The 19,089-nt window shown below is 50.5% G+C and overlaps 1 long non-coding RNA gene across 1 annotated transcript in view; it reads left to right on the top strand.

The window, feature by feature from the left end:
- LOC148758974 (uncharacterized) overlaps positions 1–18,304 on the top strand; it is a 55,313-nt gene extending 37,009 nt beyond the window's left edge. The window contains exons 4-5 of the long non-coding RNA XR_016020505.1: positions 16,275–16,422; positions 17,172–18,304. This is a non-coding gene — a long non-coding RNA (uncharacterized LOC148758974). The remainder of the gene's footprint in view (positions 1–16,274; positions 16,423–17,171) is intronic.
- Positions 18,305–19,089: the final 785 nt, after the last annotated feature.

Below are 19,089 nucleotides of genomic sequence, written 5' to 3' on the forward strand. Positions count from 1 at the left end.
ATCCAATGTCACCACATCGAAGAGTCAGAGGTCAGCACTGGGAGCTATGAAAATGTGGTCATAGTGAGCTGCCCACCAGTCCTGGAACATGTGGACAGACTGTTGTTGCCTGGGGACCGTGGGCCTGCTTGTCACTGGGTGCATCCGAGCTGTGTGATGCATAGGCTGCTGTCCCAGGTAGCATTTCAGGGTGGAAGGGAGGAGAAGCAGTTTGCCCAGCCGGGAAGCTCCGGGCAGAGATGCTCCCTTAGAACCGGAGTCAGAGTTGTTCTCACACCATTTGCTGGAGAAGACGCCTGTCTGGTTCAGGTTTGGTCAGTGGGATAAATGTCCACAGGGAACCCAGGACGCTCCAGGTGACATGCTGGCACTGGAGATAGAGAAATGGGTCAGCAGGTGTGGCCCGGTGTGAGCATAGGTCTAGGTTTAAAACTGGACACCTAGAGTTCATGTCAGAAAAGTGAGTGTGTGACTGTGTGTGTGTGTGTGTGTGTGTGTGTGTGTGTGCATGTTGCACATTTGTGGTAGCCCCTAACTGATAGACAGTAAGTAAGAGGAAGAGTGTACTTTGAAGAAACAGCCACTTCTTTGTACCACACACCTCCTTGGCACACAGCGTTCCCCAAAGACCTACTCACTGACTGGGACACACGCTGGACAGATGGCTGCTTGTCCCCCAACTCTGCTATGTTCTGTCCTTCTGAAAGGCCACCGAGGTGGAGGTCATCAGCGTGACGCCTGGAGCTTCCAACATGGCGGGCAGAGAGAACATTTTAGCATTCTAATTATTTCCAAGTAACGGAGCAGGTCTGTAATTATGATATGAGGTCATCTTGATCCAAATGACATAAAATAATGTCTAATTAGGCACCATCCCATCTTTGAGAGGCTTGTCATAGATCTTTTCATAGATTCAAATGGAAAACCTCACAGCTTCTCAGTGGTGAGCTCTTAAATTCTCAACTGGTGTTCTCTCTTTCCCCCCTCCCCCCCATTCCCGCTTGGCAAGTGACAGAGCAGACCAGCCGCTGGCCTCCAGTGTGTGCTCAGGCCTATGTCCTGGCCAGTCTGCCACACAGGCGGTGGCCCAAGGAGGAGCCAGAGGGATGTTGAGGGAGGGCCAGTCTAGTGCCTTGCTCACGGGGACGCCCCTCTTCCCAGGATTGAATGTCACACAGGGTGCAGGACCCACGCTAGGATTCGGGAGCCCTGGGCTCGTACCCTGGACAGCCTTCAAGAGCCAGGCCCGTCTGTGATTGCCCCTGTCCCTCGGACCCTCAGGTTCTTTGTCTGTGAAATGGAGCTGGTCTGTGAGTGGAGGTCAAAGTGGGAGGCAGGAATAGAACAACGTTTTCTAAATATTTCTGGAAACCTTATTCTTCAAGCTGGATGGAAGGGTTTTGCTGCTAAAACCAAATAATAATGTTTCCCCCTGGTTTGTAGACATAGTGACTTCAAAGGCTACAGATGGCAAATGAGCCCAAGGGGTCCATTGTCCTGGGTGCCCCAGGGACTCCGTCTGAGCCCCGTCTTGTGTGTCTGCAGCCCACCCCGCCCCTCTCAGGCTTCCCTGAGGATTCTGGGAGTGAGAGGCTCCCCGCCCACCCTGCTCACCCGTCACCGCCAGCCAGGTCCCCATGTTGGCCCTCCCCACTAGTGGCCTCTGGCCAGCTGGTCACAGTCCTGCTCTTTCAGTCCTGCTCTTCTTCACTAGTGACAGAGCCCTGCCTGTGTTCCCCAGGCTGCCATGTGCGACTGGCTTCATGAAGGCTGATGACAGGACTAGCGGAAAGGCCACCTTTGCTTCAGCTTGTGCCCCTGGTCCGTTGCTGGCCATTCAGTCTCCTTGTTTCTTTGTGGCCAGGGCTGCTCTCCCTCCTCCTTGCTCTTGCCCCTGGCTTGGCGACTGGGAAACCTAACACCTCACTCTGAAGAATCTACATTTGGGGTATTCCACCTTTTAGGGCCTCCCCCCAATACTGGGGAAATCCTCACCCCCCCCCCCCCCATCTGCATGAAGCAAAGGCTGATCTGAGCGCACATCTCTCCAGAGGACAGGGTGCAAACACCGGTGCACTTACCAAAAACAGACCAACTGAGAACGCAAGTCACGCTCTTTGTGTGAGGTCTCTGTACAGAATAGAATGTTCTAAGTTTCTCTTCCATAAAGGTTTTCTAAACTGTGGCAAAATACACAGAATGTAAATTGACCATCTTAACCATATTTATGTGTGCAGCTCAGTAGTGTTGAGTTTCTCTTGTAATTTTTCACACTTGGTTACTTGTCCCCACCCGACAGCACCACCTTCTTCTACCAGGGAGAACAGAATAATAGGCACTCCATTCCCAGGGAAGTGTGTCTGTGCTCCCGCACAGAGCACCGTGGCCGGGGCTGTCGTCAGTCATCTCGGGCCACTTCTGGAGCCCTTTCGAGGTGAAGTGTTGAATCCCGCCCAGGTTTGATGTCTCCTACTTATTAGCTCTGTGACTTCAGACAAGGGTCTTTGGCTTTGTCACCCATAAAATTTAAATAGTGAGACTTCTCCTGGGGAGAGAGAATAGAATGAGATCGTGCCCAGAAAGCAGGCAGCGCCCGCTGGCCCCAAGAAAAGTACTTCTTGCTGTGACTGCCCTCGGGTGGTCATGAGCATTTCCTAGCCAAGCAGGAAGTATTGAGCAGGCCGAATCCTGTTAGAGCAGGTTAAAAAAATGAAAGTAACTCCAGCAAGGGAAACTGGGTGAAAACTAGCCCCATCTTAAGCCAACCACTGACCTCCTACTTCGTGAAGACAATGTGGACTCTCCATTCCCCTGGTGCCTTTACTTAACAGGAAAGTCCCTGCAGGTGTGAGCTGAGACTTACAAAGAAGGTGGGTAGATAGATAGCAGCCCTGGAAAAATAATTTCACCTATAAACACCTGTGTTAACAAGTGCTGTATTTGTACAGCTATTTTCTTTTTCAAACACTGTTTACACACACCTATTCTCTTACCTGCTCAGGTGTATGTTGCATGGCATCTGCGGACCCACTGGCTGGGGGCCAGCCTGCCCCTCAGAAATGCCTCCCCCTCTGCCCTGGGCTTGGAGGCCGAGTCCTCCTGGGACCTGCTGCAACCTTAGTGCTGGGGTGATGGCCCCCTGGAGCTCAGCCAAGTCCTGGCCTGAGGTCTCAGTGTGGCAGGAAGTGCAGACTTGGGCCCCTTTAGGGGACAGTGACCCCGGCTGGATGAAAGAGGACACCTGCTCTTTTCCTAGCTGGCCCAGGTCACTTTGCATTTTCACACTGGGAGGAAATTTGAACCCCTAACCACCTGATTACAACAGCAGCCAGTGCAGCATCAGAGCAGGAGATGGGAAAGACCGGACAATGAAACCTTCAGAGAGACTGTGGGTGAGGGGGGGGCATGGACGGGGACAGTTCAGTGGCGCCCCTTTTCATGCCACAAAAGCTCTAAAACTTGTTCAGAATTCCACCTGCCTCACGGAAGCCCCCTGGATTAACTCGTGTCTTACTCTGGCGTGTGGTCTCAGGGCTGGCTACACCAGATACTGCCTGCAACCTTGGGAATGTCGGACGCTCAGGCCCCGGCAACTCAGGCGCCGGCCCAAGACTTCTCCTTCTCTTGACCTGAGGGAGCCCGGGCCCCACACATTTTCATCTCTGAATCAGTCTACTGCATGCTGAGCTAGGATGCATTTCTTTGGTAGGAGAGCCAAACCTCTCCGCTCTGTATTTACTATAAAGCTCGTATTTAGACTTGCTGTACATTTACGGAAAAGGTATAAAGACAGCACAGGGAATCCACCCCACTCCGTCACCCCATCACTGCGGTTCCCTCTTGCTAACAGCTGGCAGTGACACAGTGCTTTTGTCTCAAGGAACCGCCACCCATCACTATTGACTCCACAGGTGACTAGGATTTCCCTAGTTCTTCCAAGTCCCCTTTACATTTACTTTCATGTCTCTGAGGCCTTCTCTGGTCTGTGACAGTTTCTTAGACTTTCCTTGTTTGGATGACCTTGATGGTTTTGAGGTCAGGGGTTTTGTCTGCTGTTCCTCTCATGGTTAGACTGGGGTGATGGGTTTTGGAGGGAAGACCACAGAGGTGAGGTGCCATCTCCGTCACATCACATGAAGGGAAGGCACCGTCACGTGACGTATCACTGTTGCTGGGGCCTGAGGCAGTGGTCCATCAGCGTTCTCCCCTGGGAAGTCGCCCCCCCACTTCCTGTAGTGTCCTCGTCAGGTAAGTCACAGAGGAGAGCCCACACCCGAGGGGGCAGTAGCTGCATCAATTATTTGGAATTCGTCTGTGAGGGCCACCTGTCTCTTTTCCCTGTTATTTACTTGTTCAATCTTTTATTTATATTGGTGTCATCCATGTGTATTTTACACTTAGGGTTGTAACCCAATCCTGTGTCCCTTATTTTGTTGCTCACACTGCCCCAGCTTAAGCCACTGAGGTCACTTGGGGGTTGACGCCTGTGTCCCGGGACACACCCCATCCTTTGGGTTTTTAGGCCCTTCTTTACTCAAGAAGGAAGGGCTGCTGGCTTCTGTTTTAGGCACTTATTTGCATTTTCACTGTTTAATAACAACATTCATTCCTTTTGTTTATACTCTCTCTTCCTCTCTGACCCACGGTTGTCACTCTTGTCCCAGGCGTGGTATCATGTCATGACGGGGTAGAGAAAGGAGCAGGGATGGCCAATCGGGGCTGAGTATGTACCCGAGTTCTGCTCCTCACCAGCTGTGTGACAGAACACGTTCCTTAACCTCACTGTCCAGCCTGTGATCTGTGACAGACCACACTGCACAACTCGAAGAAGGGTTGTGAGCGTTGGAGGCCGTGGAGGCAGGGCCTGCCATAGGGGAGGTGCCCGTAGGAATAGCTTTGCCATGCCTTGCTGGTTCTGTCACGGAGTGACTGGGAAACTTTTTGACCTCTTTGAAACTTTGTTTCCTTATCTGTAAAATCAGGCGATGGACCACATGAGCTCAGCAGAACCCTGCCTGAGGTTCCAGCAGGCCCGCTGGGGATGGGGGAGTGGGGGGAGGGGCCAGCCAGCATGGCACCGCGAGCTCAGCGGCCTGGCCCATGGCCAGCCCCGGCCCCACTGGCATCAGCTTCGCCAATCTGCCAATCAGAGATGATAGTTTTTTGCCCTAGAAGACAAAAGACAAAATTGTACGCTGCAAATGTCAGCTGCACGTCTGGGCTGAGCCCCTCTCCCCCCACCCATGTGCGTCAGCTCAGCACAGCCTGGATGGCTAGGCACAAGCTGGAGATAATGAACAAGTTCGAACTGATAGAACGTGAAATACCGTTGTTTTCCTGGGCGCACAAATATGCACGCATGTTTCCTAGGTTCTTAGTATCTGGCCTTCCATCTCTGTGTCCCTCTCTACCCAGCAGTGGTATCTGTTAGCTTCTGTCAACAACTGGGATTGGGGTTGGGGTGTGAGGTTGGGTTCTGGTGTGAATTTCTGAGGTTGGTTACGGGTTCTGAAACCAGGGGCGAGGGCCTGGCTGTAGGTGGGGTGTGGCCTCTCACTGAGCTTCCTGTGGGAACTGGGGCTAAGTCAGCCGATGGGGGCCAGTTCACCAGAGCAGGAAAAGGGCAGATCGGGAGGGCGGGCTCTGGACACAGTTCTGGGGGAGGGCTGGGCGAGCAGACACAGGTGCCCACAACTCCTCTGGTCTAGCACGGGGTGGGGGTCGGTGGGGAGTGGGCCGAACGGAGGGCCTGCCTAGAGCAACGAGTTTCAGTTGGAGCAAGAAGGTCGAAGGCGCTTATCCAAACGGACTCGCAGATTAGTGGGAGCCCAGGGCTCGGGCCAAGGCAGTGGCTGACCCAGGATTCAGGGCTGGGCAGGGGAGTGAGTGACAGCAAAGACAGACTCCAAGGGGATGTGTAGTCTCCCTTTTGTACAAGTTATTATTGCACAAATTAGTGTACAGATGAATTCCTACGTGTGCATAAAGATGCATCTACCTAGGGGTTTGTGGAAGCATTTGTTTGTCATAAGTCTTGGCGATGATTTTCTGAATTTGACACGAAAGGCAAAGCAACCAAAGCAAAAATCAACAAGTGGGACAATGTTGAACTAAAGAATGTCTGCACAGCCAAGGAAACAGCAGCCTACTGAGTGGGAGAAAGTAGTTGCAAATCACGTGTCTGACAAATCACGTGTCCAAAGTATGTAAATAACTCATACAACTCAATAGCAAACAAAACAAAACACAGAAGAACAATCCAATTAAAAAATGGGCAAAAGATGTGAATAGACATTTCCCTAAAAGGGACATACAGATGACCAACAGGTACATGAAAAGATGCTCAACATCACTCATCATCAGGGAAATGCAAATCAAAACCACAAGGAGATATCACCTCACATCTGCTAGAACAGCTATTATCAAAAAGACTAGAGATAGCAAGTATTGGTGAGGGTGCGGAGGAAAAGGAACCCTCAGACACTGCTGGTGGGAATGTAAATCGGTGCAGACGCTATGGAAAACAGTATGGAGGTTCCTCAAAAATGTAAAGATAGAACTGCCGTATGATCCAGCAATCCTACTTCTGGGTATTTATCTGAAGAAATGAAAACACTAAATCGAAAAGAAATATCTGCACCCCCATGTTCACTGCTGTGTTGTTTGCAATAGCCAAGACATGGAAACAACCTAAGTGTCCATCAATAGATGGATGGATAAAGAAGATGAGAAACATACATTTGGCAAATACCTGGCTTTCCAGCTACTATAGTAAGAAAGAGAGTCTGAAAAAGTCGTTCAATAGACGGCCAATGGTGATTGCTTCATGCATGTAAAGGTCTGGTTGGGAAGAGTCTCCAGGGGGCTCATGGTAGTAATGTTTCTGGGGAATAGGATGTGGGGTCTGAGAGGGGGGGAGTAGCTTGCTTTTTCATTAAATATTCTTTCATGCTCTGACTTTTTTGTTACTATGTGTATGTATGACTTTTTCAATTAAAAAACTTAATTAAAACAGGACAAAAACATAATGAAATGCAACGGATGCAATATTGCAGATGCAGCAAGTTGATTCAGGAGTCAGAATCTGGGGAGAGCCCCAAGGCTCTTGTTTGTGGGGGGCATGGTCACTTATGGGGCTCCTGTGGCTGAGGTCAGGAGTGAGTGTGAGGGAAAACCCTGCTCCGTGGGTCCTGGGAAGCGGAGAGTGGGGTGGGGCTCACCCAGGTCATGAGCCACAGTGGGGAGAGAAGGGAGGCAGAGGCAGGAGCGGGGACAGATGGATACTCCATCTTTTGAACATTTACTTGGTGGGTGTTCATGGCTTTCTTGCTGCCTCCCCTTCCAGAAGGCAGTGTTGAAACCACCATCTAAGGAAAACCCCTTCTGTCCGGCTGTAGAGACTGACATGTGTTTCTCGTTCTGCCCACCAGCTGCCCACGTGTCCTTGACAACACAATGTGAAGCAGAAACGAGAACATGATCTCAGTCAGTCCTTGAATCAGATGACTGGGGTGATATTGGAAGACAACAAAGAAACATGTGATTTTGCTTTTCCCGAGAGTGGTCTCACTTCCGGTGGGCGTTTGTGCCACTGCACATGTGGGTGGGGTCCAGAGAGGAGCAGAGGCCAATTGCCCGAGTCAGTACCACTCGAGTTTTTCCCCCGTCCAGTGAGTGATCTGTAATCGCCCTGTTGGGGGACATGTCATGGCTAGACTCAAGACAAGACATGTTCTGTGGATCAGTGAATGGAAAGCTCTGGCCTTGCCCTGGTTTTAAAATTGAGCTGCAGGATTTTTCAGAAGTAGAATGGTCCCCCAGCTCTCCATTGCTCTGTCTATTGGGGGTTTTCCCCCCATCAAAGTCTAAGGTGGAATAGAGTTTCGTCGGAGACCCTGAACTTTTCTTTAGTAGAGGATCAATCTGTACCAGTGTGGCTTTGCTGTGCTTGTGTGTGTGAGAAAGCCCAGTATCATGAGAATCTGGTGCTTGCAAATAGAAAAGCCAGGGCAGGGTCGCTCCATTGCACCCTCAACAGTGTATGAGGCTGATTGAGGAGTTCTGGAAGGATTTGATAGCAGCTCCTAGGTATTTCAGGTAGCCATTCCTGAAACACACAGAGAGCGCAGGTAGCCTACATCTGAGAACCCAAGGACGGGTGCCTGTCAGAGCTCATTGCAGGAAACACAAACCATTCTAGATATATTAAGTACAAAGGGTCTTAATACAGAGGATTTGGTCTTTATAAAATGGATGGAAGGGGTGAAGGAGTAGGTTCTAGACTGGGCCACTGGCATGACTCCTAGAATACAGAACTGGCCATGGGGAGAACCCCTGAGGCCCCCCCTGAGTGCGGCTGGAAGTGAGACCTGGCTGCAGCCTCTGCTTCTACCTGGAGAATGGTCATCTGAAGCTGAGATCCAGGGATTAGGAAGACAGACCATGACACCCAGGAGCCGGGAGATGGGCCCTCTAATGTTGCTGTACCCCTCTATCTCCGTGACCTAATTTGCAGCAGTCAAGCTCTGCAGGAAGAGGGCATCCACTTCACCTCTGCCTTCTGCAGGCGTCATTGGGTGCAAGAATCCTAGATGCAAGGAGGCCTGGGAAATGCCTTCCAACTCTTACATTGGGTGGAAGGAGGGGTCAGAGGGGTCATTCCACAGAGTCTGGCTCATAGGACAATGCTAAGGGTACTGATGACTAAACTAGATTTCTGCAGTATTGATTCTTTAGGCAGATTTTGACTCAGGAACGTGTTCTGCTTTGGGTGGGTAAGTTATGAAAAGCAACCATTTCTCCCAAATCCACACGCAATACTAGGTGCTTGTGGTCTCAGCTCTACCATATGTTCATACATGGCCTTGAACAAACCTCAGTTGCCCCGGTTGTCGAGTGAGGGTGTGTGACAAACTTGAAGGTGGCCTCCAGCTTTGGGGCCATTTGTCACAGTATCATTTAGCTCACACTTTGAATCTTGAGCTGGGAATTCTTACAAACACTTCTGTGAACAGAAGCTCTTTGTTCTTTAGTTTTCCAGATTTCAAGTGCACTCCACTGGGGAGTTTTCTGAGAGCTCGTGAAGATCAAAGTGAATTAGGAGGAAGAAAGCTTGTGGAAAGCTTGGTGAAGCCCAAACAGAAGTGGATTGCTGCCCAAGTGACAATGTCTGGTGTTGAATGCCGGGCTTCATAATTTCCAAGGCCCTGTGTCACATGCTCTTCCCAGCAGTAGCCTCCTTCTGCCGATGAGGAGACTCCGGCTAGGCCCACTCTGTGACCTTAGAGATGATGCTTTAGAGACCACATGACTGGTGGGGCGAGGAGGAGAACACATGTCCCAGGGCTTTGGTCCTGTGATACCTGCACTCTACCAGCCGTAGTAGAGGACATTGTCCCCTTGGAAGTCCACCAGTCCCCAGCTGGGCTCCCTGGTGTGACAAGGATAGGCATGGGCGTGGACGCTTTAGGCTGGGATCCCCTGCTGCCTGTGTACCCATGGGCTCCAGTGGTGGGCCGCTCCCGTCCCAAAACGAAGTGCCCGTTGGGGACGTGCTACTCACACTGGGCTCTAGTGATATGGCTCCAGCACACCGCTGATTTAGGCTGGCCACCACTCTACCTACTGGTGAAATCTCGCATAACTCATGAGAGAAATGACAGCTTCTTCGTGGAGCTGAGGCAAAAGCCTTGGGCTAGGCAGTCACTAACTGTGTGACCTTGGACAAGTCCCTGATGTCACTGGCCTGGATAGAAAGTCGTTAGAGTGGTACCCACAAGCCATTGCTTCTAGAGAACAGTGAACGCATGTGACTTCAGACCATCTTCTGCCTCAGGGTGATGTCACAGTCTCCTCGTGGCAGGCCCCCTAATCCTGGGAGCCTGTGTGTCCCTTCATCCCCATGATAATCCAGCCCCCACTGTCTGGGGGGATATGCTGAAGAGTAGCAGAGCTCAGGGGGGCCTCGGTTCACCTGACCTTGACATTCCGGACTTGCCACGTCCGAGCTCTGTGACATCGGGCAGGTTACTTCACCTCTCTGAGCCTTGGTTTCCTTTCTGTAGCAATGAAATGAACTATAGTCATCGATATTGATATTGGTTGTGAGGAGAAAAGAGGCATAGTTGTAACATGGGATGAGATCATGGGACTGTCCCAGACCCACGGCCTCTGCAAGCCTAGCGCCAAGAGCTGTGTTACGTGGTTTATCTCATTTCATCCTCATAAAGCCCTACGAGGAGGCCCAGTTCTTAGGAACCCAATGTGCAGGTGATCTGACTGAGGCTGGGGGCCACGCCACCTGCCCAAGCGCCACAGAGCCAGGCCACAGCTGGGGTGGGCGTCTGCAGGGCCCGGCTCTGAGTCCTGAGGATGCTCTGCCGTCTCCTCTTGTGTCTTTCCTTTCTTTCTGCCATGTGTGAGGAGCCACCTGCCACAGTCCTGAATGGGCCCTTTCTTCCAAGAGGGCACCTGGACGCAGGCTAGGGCGCCGGAGGTGGCCGAGGGACAGCAGGTGCGGAAAGGTTCTGTTTGCTCTGTGTTTCTCAAGTGTTTCCTCTGATAACATTCATTGAGGGCAGCATGGCTGGACGTTCGCTGTCCATCCTGAGGGCCGGAAGTGTCCTGGCTGGGGAGGAGGAGGAGGGACGGGAATAAGGAGAGGCAAGAGAGCGACCCTGTCTGGCGGCGGAGCAGGGCCTGAGCACGCTGTTCCTGAAGGCGTTTAGGAAGCCCAGCTATCCCCGCCAGAGCTTCCCTTGGGTTGAGGAGTTCCTGAGACATTTGCAATGTAAAGGGCGGTGTCCTCCATGACGCAGGGGGCAAGATACCATCTGTGTGCGAGTGTATTTAGAAGACAGGAAATGAGCCCTCCAGCCTGCACTTCACTCACCAGTTTCGCCTCATGAGTGCTCCCCGAGTTGACCGAAAGGCTGCAGGGCGACACAGAGGAAATGGTTCTGGCCTTCACGTTGAGGCACCCTTTGCTTCCCTTTTTCTCCTCTCCCCCACTTTCTGTTTCTATGCTTGCAGCCTTTGCTGGGGTTGCCCCACAGTGATGTGGAGAAATGACATTTTGCTAGAAACTGAGTCATGTTGCTGGATGTTTCAGCCATGTGCCTGATTAGCAAACCTGTTTCGAGAATGGGAAAATGCACAGGGCTATTTTGAAGTGTTCTCAGCATTGGCTTTCCTGATTCCTAGAACAGACATCAGAGGCTTTTCTATTCTCAAGTGTAGATCACACTTAGCAGCTGCGTGACCTTTGGCAGATTGGACTTGCTGGGCATTCGTCAGCTCATCTGTAAAATGGAGCTGACACTACCTACCTCACAGGGCAGAGGACCCAACGATCCTGTGCCCTCCCCTGCAGTGGGCAGTGCCTGTGGGCATTCCGTGAGCTGAAGTTTCCTCTTGGTGTTTTTATGGTAAGACTGATTGTTCTAAGACCAGCGTGGAGTCTTAGAATAAGTGCTAAACCCAGGTGTGTTTGTCAGTTTAAAATCCGCCCTTGGCCAGCTATTGGAGGAATCAATCTAAAACTTGTACGTATACTTAAATCGTCAGCCAGGGGAAAGCTTGGCAACTTTGCTCAGTAAGTAGGCATTTGCCAAGCTTCTCTGTGCTAGCCCTGTGAGGGCAACTGGAGAGAGGGAGAAATGCAGCATGGCCTCAGCCGGAGGACTGTCTGAGGTGGAAGTGACTGCAGATCAGTGATGAGTGTGAAATACGGGCAAGGGGCACCGAACTCAGCTTGGGGGCTGTGGGAATGGGTCTGTGCGCATCCCATTATCGAGTGTTGACAGTGGGGCTACGCCAGATGCAGGGGGATTAGAAAGGCTGGCACAGCGGCTGCTGGGGCTTCCCAGGAGCTCCCTCATGTATCCCCACCAAGCTCTCTGGTTGGTACTGGGTCACCTCCAGGTCACAGAGGTGCTAAGACACCTGCCCAAGGCTTCACAGCTGAGAGAGGGCAGAGCTGGGGTGTGAACAGAGATCTCAATGACATGTCCCTTCGAGTGACCAAGGCCCATACCTATGTGAATCCTTCCTGACTCTGACCCGACCTGCCGCTGTGCAGAGATGTGATTTTGCTGTAGTCACTTATCACTCCAAATTGGCTATAATGAGACAGACGTCCTGGAGGTAATTCCTTTGTGGGTGAGGGCTGCTGAGCGGGCAAGCATGTTGCCCCACTTGCTGATAACAGTTTTTCTCCTGAGTGGGGTTCTCCAGGGACCCCTGGAGACAGGGGCTATCTTGTCTCCTTTGCCATCTGTTGCCAACATTTCTGAGTGGTGTGAGAGATTACAGGGCCTGCTGTTCTGTAGCAGCTGCTTCTGGTGTGGGGGCCTCAGAGCCCCCTGTGCAGTCGTCAGCAGCTCAGGCTAAGGCCAGGAGACAGTAGGAGAGAGCATCAGCCTCCCTGTGAAGGGTGGAGAGCTCCAAGGGCCAACAGGACGCTCTCCTGAGCAGCAGGTGCGGGGACAGTGGGATCACCTTGCCGTGGAGTGGTCAGTGTGCTTAGAGAAAATACTTTTTAAAGAAGTTTAGCAGATTTATCGCTCCCCTGCGATATAATTCAAGGTGTTGCATTACATGAATGGATATTATGTGTGAAATACAACACACAATTAGCTCTATTATATATTGTATAATTGGTGTCTCAGTTAATTTCCAGCCCTACAGCTTTCTTGCAAGGGGGTCAGAGTTAAACTCAAATTAGTCAATGTAACTACTGGTTAGCACTTCCAGTAAGTTCAGAGAGGGGAAAGGTGGATGCTGTCATTGGAAGGAATTATGGGCGAGCCTTGACATTGGGGAATTAGCATTTGGACTATCTGCGAATGACCTGGAAACTCAGAAGCAATAGTCTGAACGCAGGTGAGGCGTAGCATCTCGGGATTGGGAGGCTGGTGTGCGGTGAGGAGGCCCTGAAGCGTTACCCTGTGCCTCTCAGGGCAGCGTGGTGCCTGATGTGTGAAAGGAGGGAGATCGTGTTTCTCTGTTAGGAAAAAGACCTAATCCAGCCCGGAAAGCCGTCTGCTAGGGTGATGATGAGGTACAGGAACCACTGGTGCAGTGGTGGTTCTTAGCCAGATAGGAGCCGCCCTGCCCGGGTCAGAGGGGGGTGATTGTGGGCAATGGTAGGGTGGGAATCTGGAGCCTCTGTGGCAGTTCCAACAGTCACTAGGTCCAGGGGCATTCCATCATCTGAGGACCCCTTGCAGCTGCTCAGGGGGTTGGTTAGTGGCTCAGGTGTCTGGGTTCTGGTCCCTTCCATGCTCTGTATTGGAGTGAGGGTCCTGGAACACAGGACCACTTAGAGCACCCTGGGGAGGGCCAGCTGAGACCCCGAGGCCTGCCGACGTTTCACTGGTTGTCTGGCCAGGTGGTGTGTAGCCACCTGGGCACTACACACATGGTGGTGGCTAAGGACGGAGCAGGGAAACAGGAGAGAACCCAGACCTCAGAACGAGGTCTGAATGTCAGTTCTAGCCGTGTGGCCTCACACGTCATCTAACCTCCGAGACCTCAACTTTACCTTCTTCCAGTGGGGAGAATAATATTTAGTATTATCAGTACACGAATTGAGGCATTTACGTTCAGTGCCCAGCACACTGCCGGGCACACGGAAGGTAGTTGGCACCCAGGAACTATGATTATTATGAAAACCCAGCGGTCTGGGCAGCAGGTCTGCCTTCTGAGCAGAGCTGTCTTGGAGAGACTTTTCCAACCTATGGCACTGCGCTACAAGACACAACTAAATTCCTGTTTACATATCAACCTGAACGCTCTTATTCTAACAGCACTACCACCTTAAATGACATCGATTTATGCTTTCGGCTTTAGCTGTTCATACGTTTAGAAGCAGCACACACTTCCAGAGCGATTATGCTCATGTACTTAGGAGTTTAACAACCACACTGCCTGCGCTAACCATCTATTTGAACTACATTGTGCAAATAAGACGTTATCTTAAATAAGCTCCTAACATACCTCAGTAATGACTATAATGCTTTTTTGGTGAAATTGTGGGGTTATTACTGAATTTCACCGGGACTCTCACACACTGAACCTGCGAGCAAATACCAGCGGTGCCCAGTTCTTGAATTCCTGACCCACAGGAGCTGGAAGTGGCTGTCCTTGCAGGCTGGGGAGGAGCCGGGCGACACCCACAGCAGTCGGTGAGCGGGTGTGAAGAAGTACACCTGCCACAGGTAGAGTCACCCTTATCGGAACCTCATCAAACAGGACGAGGAACTATCAGTGTTGCCCAGCGTGCACATTCCAGTGATAATAGAGCGGGAGGCCGGCCGGGAGGCCTGACTCACCGAGTGGAATGCAGGCTGGGGAGGATGCAGCCAGCTCCCTGTCCTCTCTGCAGGCAGCCCACCTGCATGCCTCCTGACACTCACAAGGAGGGTTAGAAAGGGGCCATGGCAGTTTGGGGGGCAGGTGTATTTCTTTGATTGGCTCCAGGCTGAAAGAAATGCTCAAATCTCTGTTTATCGTCACATCTCATTAAAGAAACAGGAAAATAAAACACTAAGGTGAAAATGGAGGATTTAAAGATATAATCTCCCTCCCTCCCTCTCCTTTCTTCCCTCCCTCCCTCCCTCCCTCCCTCCCTCCCTCCCTCCCTCCCTCCCTCCCTCCCTCCCTCCCTCCTTCCTTCCTTCCTTCCTTCCTTTTATTTTTATGGTTGGAAGCACATAGCTTAAAATAAGGAAATGAGAGCCAAGCTAGGAGAATGCTTGGAATCGAATAACATGAACTTCAAGGAGAACTTCAGAAGGATGAGGTAGCCCAGTCGTCTGCAGCAAGCACGCCCTGCAGTCTGAGCTCGGGCCGAGCACTCCAGCGCCGGTGTCAGGCAGGGAAGCTCACCAGACTTTCTGCAGGGGAAGAAAAAAAGTTGTACTTGTTTGTCATGGAAAGGGCCCTGGATCTGGAGTCAGCAGACCAAGTGAAGGGCAGCTGAGGCAGGTCACGTCGCCTGTGCAGGCCTGAGAATGAAATGTGGCGATGTTTTATCCTGGGGACACTATTAAATGATGGGCACCATGGAGAACTTTCTAAACTGCAAAGCACTGTGCACACTGAGGGTGATATTAAAATACATGCAGAAGCTAGAGTGGGGCAGGTCTTGCACATGCAAACTGCTCGCTGGGACATATGAGGAAACTAATACATACACAGAGGGTGCCAAAAAAATGTAGACACATTTTAAGAAAGGAAAAACTGTATTAAAATTGTAATACTCAGTATATACCGATAACAAAAAATGAATACAAGTCATGTGCATACATTTTTTGGCATCCCCGGTATATATGTGTATGTATATATATATATAAAATGCCGACACTGCAGATACTGGCAGAACCTCCTGACAACACTACATCGTGCTCATTTACGTAAGGACTTGTCGTAAGCAATTGCACTGTCATGCACAACTGCATGGTGAGCTTCATCTGTCACGTGGAGAAGCCAATGCTTGGAGAAGCTGTGGCACTTGCCCCCCCCCCCCCCGCCGCCCCCGTCACTCGGGTAAGACGCACAGGAGCTCAGGTGTTGGGTTGGCCTGGCCACAAGATCACATGCGCTCTCCCTCATCAGCAGCAGCGCGTGTGCCTCCTCTTCTCTGATTTTGTAGGTGAGTGACCGGAAGTCTAGAGATGTACTCTCCACATCAGGAACCGACATGGCACCAGGATCTGGAACCTCTGGGCTTTTCCTTCTTCCCGCAGGGTGCTGAACCCTGCAGACGTCACACCCTAGGAATTTAGTAGTAACCTCCCCATTTCACAGGCAAGGATATTCGGGCTTGGTGAGCTTTAAATGACTTGCAAAAAGCCAGGGCTGGTGACTGCTTCTGCTCCATGAGCCTTTTGTCCTCCAATCCAATACTCTTCCACAACGAAGCAAGTGGGAACTTTATTCGGGATTGAAGGTGATTGATTATAGGCCTGCAGAGAGCTGACAGCATGATTTAAAGGGTGATGGGAGAGGCAGAGGCTGTAGGCTCAGGGGACATGCACTGGACTCGGGCCTCTTACACCAGTTTGCTCTGAGATCTAGGAAAAGCCTTGGCTTTCTCATCTGTAAACTAACTTTTAGATGATATTAGGATCTGAGTTGTCACCCCGAATTCACACATTGAAGTCCTAAACCCAGACCTCAAAATGTGAATATTTTGAGACTGAGTTTTTAAAGAGGTGATTAAGGTAAAATGAGGTCGTATGGGTGGGCCCTAATCCAATCTGACCTTACAGGAAGACATTAGGACCCAGGCACACAGGGGGCTGACCATGTGAGGACACAGGGAGAAGACTGCCATCTACAAGCCAAGGGGACACTTCAGGAGAAACCAACCTTGCTGACACCCGGATTTGGACTTCCAGCCCCCAGAACTGAGAGAAAGTAAATTTCTGTTGTTTAAGCCCCCCAGCCTGTGGTGCTTCGTTGTGGCAACCCTGGCAAGCTAATTCAGATGAGATAATTCCATAGTGTACAGGAAACGTGGTTTCCTGCTGCTGGTCATTGTGGACTCTGGAACTATCCATGGGCTGCAGTTGGCTGGGAGTCGAACCAATGAGATTGTGTCTGGAGAGGTTTCTGGAGTCTGAGGTCTTAGGATTGGCGTTTATTGGTTCTCAGAAGACACCGTCTGTTGTCTCTTTCCTCACCATAGGCTGCCCCTCCCAGACGCCTCTCGGCCGGACAGGTGCGGGTGGTTTCTCTGCCCCAAACACTCCACGTCCCTGGCAGATTTTCCTCCAATGAGCAGTTAAATGTGACAGGAAGGAAAGCACAGTGACTTATTAAGTGGTGCTGAAATAGCAAAGAGAAAAATTGGGAATGGTCTTACCAAACGGGAGTGGGATGAGGGGTTACCCCTGGCTTCCTACCAGTGGAATTTAGGCATTATCTTGTCCAGACTGTGCACTTCTCAGGTGGGAATGGGGCCCAAGAGGAAAGGTGATTTGCCTGAGGCAGGGTTGACCCAACCACTCATCTCCTGAGCAGAGGTTGTGGTGGTTTTCACCAGGTCATACTGATTTGGGGAACAGGAAAAGGGATGAAAAGGATTCTCTTCAGATTCAGAAGTGCCTAATGCAGAGAAAACAACACATTTAAACTCTAAAAGTCTTCTCTGCTTGTTTGTTTAGGTTCATTCTTCGCTGTCTGGAGGAGTTATTTGAAACAGTTAAATGTTATCATCCGCCCATTGTGTGTGAATGACTGTGAAGGTCAGAGAAAAACTAACACGCTTCTCTCCTCTGACAAGTACCCTCATCACCCGGCTTGTTTACGTTGAAAGGAGCTGAGGCCAAGCACACAGGCCTTTCTTCACGTGCATCAAGGCGAGGGCCACAGGAGGGAAGCAGGATGTGCACCCCTACTTCCCATGGAAAGTGCCAGAAGGCTCTGTGGTTGTTGAGCCCCTCCTAGACCAGGCCGCTTCAGCCTGGGTCTTTCTGATGAATGGACTTCGTGACATTTGTCCAATGGAAGCAGGAACAGAGCAATCAGACCAGGGCAGCTGCTGAAGGTGACGGGGGCTCGACTAATTTCAACAGACTGTAACCTTCGATAATTGGGAGCCTGTTGTGCGTGTTTCATTTGCGGTGTGCACACCCCTCTGCAGGGCTGCCCATCCCATAGGAGAGAAAAATGAGGGCCAGAGGGCTTGGGGAACTATGTGCCCATGGCCACACAACTGGGGGACCGTCTGACCTGGGGTTTGCACCCAGACTTGCCCTATTGCCAAGCTGAGATTCTTCATCGAACCTCGTTGCTCCCACTGGGGCATTTACTGAATGCCCGTGGCCTGGCAGGGACTTGGTCCCCTGCGAAGCAGACCTGGTCCCCGACTCGGGCAGCTCACCACATGGCACTAGGTGCCTCTCCCGAGAGCTGTGGGTGTGGGACTGGTGGGAGCACAGGTTTTTTTAAACAAGAAAGTATACGTTATTAAAGAAAGCAATATGGACTTGTTGCTGCAAATTTAAAAGTGCAAACAGTAGAAAGGGAAGAGAAAGAAACTAGCTTTATTTTCAGAATCAGAAGTTCGCTGCTATTACTCTTTGGTGTTTAGTGTTTGGGCCTGTTTTTTTCCTACACATTACTTTTCTTTCCTGGTTGTAATCATCGCTGGATTGTAGGCTTCAGGAGAGAGGATCTACGTTTTTCTCATTTTCCATTTTATTTCTTATCCCTGTACAGTGCTCAGCAAACAGTTGGTGCTCAATAAATGGTTTTAAATATATTTGTAGAACAATAAAATATATCCAGTTTTGTAGTCTTCTGTTCTCATTTAAAATTCTAATATATTTTTCTCCTCCTTTCCTAACTAGAATCTTTTTAATAAAAGCACATAGAGCCATAGTTTAATGTACTTCACCGTTTCCCTGATGTTGGACATTTAGGTGTTTTACAGGTTTTTGGAATACAGTGTATTCTTAATAAATAATAAAACAGTGAACATCCTTGTACGTAAAGCTTCCCCCGTTCCCCCCACCCCCCATATTCTGGGATATTTCATTTGGATGGATTCCCAGAAGGTACTTAACAGGTCAAAGTATATGAACATATTTATTTGAAATCCAGATGGCTACAGACAATTTCTCAAAACGTGTGCCAGTCAGTGTCTACTCCCATAAGTGGGGCACGTGGCTCAGGCAGACAGGACATGAGGTCTGGGATCCAACCACCTGGCCTTGAGTCCTGGCTCTGTTACTTACTTGCAGGTGAACTTGAGTAAGTTGCTTAACCTCTCTGGGCCTCAGTTTCCCCATTTGTAAAGTGGAGGTGATAGTGATAGCTCATACCGTGTGTCCTGGAAAATAAGACCTAGCCAGACAATCAGCTCTAATGCGTCTTTTGGAGCAAAAAATAATATAAGACCGGGTCTTATAGTAAAATAATACAGGGTCTTATATTAATTTATGCTCCAAACGCAATAGAGCTGATTGTATGGCTAGGTCTTATTTTCGGGGACACAGGGTAGAATTGTGGTAAGAATGGAATGAACAAGGCTTGTAGAAGTGCTCCACAGCCGGTAACTCTCTGAAATGTGAGCTGTCT

The sequence above is a fragment of the Rhinolophus sinicus genome, chromosome 2 (assembly GCF_057876585.1).
Source record: "Rhinolophus sinicus isolate RSI-liver-muscle chromosome 2, RSI-T2T, whole genome shotgun sequence".
NCBI classification, from domain to species: Eukaryota; Metazoa; Chordata; class Mammalia; order Chiroptera; family Rhinolophidae; genus Rhinolophus; species Rhinolophus sinicus.